This window comes from Pteropus vampyrus, unplaced genomic scaffold, assembly GCF_000151845.1.
Source record: "Pteropus vampyrus isolate Shadow unplaced genomic scaffold, Pvam_2.0 Scaffold84, whole genome shotgun sequence".
In the NCBI taxonomy this organism is placed as follows: domain Eukaryota; kingdom Metazoa; phylum Chordata; class Mammalia; order Chiroptera; family Pteropodidae; genus Pteropus; species Pteropus vampyrus.
In genome coordinates, this window is record NW_011888865.1 from 4804342 (window position 1) to 4806892 (window position 2551).

Sequence of the window (2551 nt, forward strand, 5' to 3'; positions counted from 1 at the left end):
AGGTCCTTAATACCTTTTGAGTTAATTTTGGTGTGTGGTGATAGACAACAATCTAGTTTCATTCTTTTGCAGGTGGTTTTCCAGTTTTCCCAGCACCATCTATTGAAGAGGATTTCCTTTCTCTACTGTATGTTTTTGGCTTTTTTGTCAAAAATTATTTGCCTGTATAAATATGGGTTTACTTCTGAACTCTCGATTCTGTTCCACTGGTCAGTGTGTCTGTTTTGCTGCCTATACCGTGCCATATTGATTACTGTCGCTTCGTAGTATAATTTGAAGTTGGGCAGAGCGATGCTTCCTACCTCGTTCTTTTTTCTCAGGATGGCTTTGGCAGTTCGGGGTCTTTTGTGCTTCCATACAAATCTGATGATTTTACCTTCCATTTCTTTAAAAAATGCTGATGGGATTTTGATGGGGATTGCATTAAATCTGTATAATGCTTTAGGTAATAAGGTCATTTAAACTATGTTGATTCTTCTAATCCAAGAACACAGACTGTCTTTCAATTTCTTTGTATCTTCTTTGATTTCTTTTAATAGTCTTATAGTTTTCATTATATAGGTCCTTCACTTGTTTCATTAAATTTATTCCTAGGTATTTCATTATTTTTGTTGAAATAGCAAAAGGAATTATTTTTTCCACTTCTTTTTCTGACACTTCATTATTAGAGAATAGGAACGCTATGGGTTTTTAAACGTTGATTTGTATCCAGAGACTTTACTGTATTTGCTTATTGTTTGTTTCTAGTAGTGTTCTTGTGGAGTCTTTAGGGTTTTCTATGTAGAGAATCATGTCGTCCGCAAATAGTGACAGTTTGAGTTCTTCATTTCCTATATAGATGCCTTTTATATCTTTCTCTTGCCTGATTGCACTCGCTAGGACCTCCAATGTTATATTGAATAACAGTGGCGATAGTGGACAGCCTTGCCTTGTTCCTGATCTTAGAGGGAAGGGTTTTAGTTTTTCACCATTAAGTATAATGTTGGCTGAGGGCTTGTCATAGATGGCCTTTATTATGTTAAAGTACTTTCCTTCTATGCTGATTTTGTTAAGTGTTTTGATCATAAATGGATGTTGTATCTTGTCGAAGGCTTTTCTGCATCTATTGATATGATCATATGATTCTTATTTTTTGTTTATGTGGTGTATCACATTAACTATTTGCGTATGTTGAACCACCCTGTGCCTCTGGGATGAAGTCCACTTGATCGTGGTGTATAATCTTTTAAATATGTTTCTGTATTCTGTTTGCTAGTATCTTATTTAGGATTTTTTGCATCTGTGTTCATGAGAGATATCGGTCTGTAGTTTTCTTTTTGGTATCAGAGTAACATTGGCCTCATAAAATGAGTTGGGAAGTATTGCCTCTTCTTCAATTTTTTGGAAGAGTTTGAGGGGAATAGATATTAAATCTTTGAATGTTTGGTAGAATTCACTGGTAAAGCCATCTGGTCCTGGACTTTTTTGGTAGGTTTTTGATGATTGTTTCATTGTCCATACTGCTGATCGATCAATTTAGAGTTTCCAGTTCTTCTTGATTCAGTCTAGGAAAGTTGTACTTTTCTAAGTACTGGTCCATTTCTTCTAGATTATTAAATTTGGTGTTATATACTTTTTCATAGTATTCTTGTATGATCCATTGTATTTCTGCAGTGTCTGTCATAATTTCCCCTTTCATCCCTGATTTTATTTGTGTCCTCTTTTTTCTTTAGTGAGTCTAGCCAGGGGTTTGTCAATTTTATTAACCTTCTCAAAGAACCAGCTCTTTGTTGCATTAATGCAATGCTATTTCTAAAACCAGCTGATAATGGTAGTTTATGGCTTCATTCTACATTGCAAATAAGTCTATGAAAGTTTAAATGTGTTTCCATTATAGAAGTTTTACATGCTTATTCAAAAAGAAAATTAAAAAATCCAAGGTCTCAATCTCAAAAACACATCTAATAATTTCGAAGTACATAGTTATTTTCTTTATGTATATGTAATTTTATATTCTGCTTTACTGATGTATGATGAACATTTTTCCATGGCATTATATTATTTTATGTGTCTATATATGTATGTATATATATATATTTAGATCTAATTTTGAAATAAGGCACATTTATATTTTTCATAATCTTAAATATAGACTTTCATGGCAATTTTCTTACTAGACTATAATTCTCTGAGGGCAGGGACCATATTTTATTTGTTGTTTCCCCCTCTAAACAAATACTATAAATGCAGAAAATATGGAAGAGAATAGTCACTAGGCTGCTGTCTTTGGTGGCACTGCCAAAATCTGGTTGTAGGCAATGCAGATTTATCACACCAATTTCCAGCAGATGACAGGGAAGTGTCTTGGGGGGGTGGTATACCTTTTCCTAATGCCTACATATGTACCATGAAATTCCTTGCTATTCTTGGATTAGTTGTTCCAACTATTTAACTTCATATTTATTTACGCCTTTTTTTGTGTGTGTATTTATTTTCTATATCTAGAATCAACAAGCTGGGATCTGGAAGTGATTTTGAAGCTTATTTTCAGAGACTAGGAATTGCTTCAGGC

The 2551-nt window shown here is 33.7% G+C and overlaps 1 protein-coding gene across 1 annotated transcript in view; it reads left to right on the forward strand.

The window, feature by feature from the left end:
* NAALAD2 (N-acetylated alpha-linked acidic dipeptidase 2) overlaps positions 1 to 2551 on the forward strand; it is an 83585-nt gene that overhangs the window by 63759 nt on the left and 17275 nt on the right. The gene's annotated exons all lie outside the window — the stretch shown is intronic.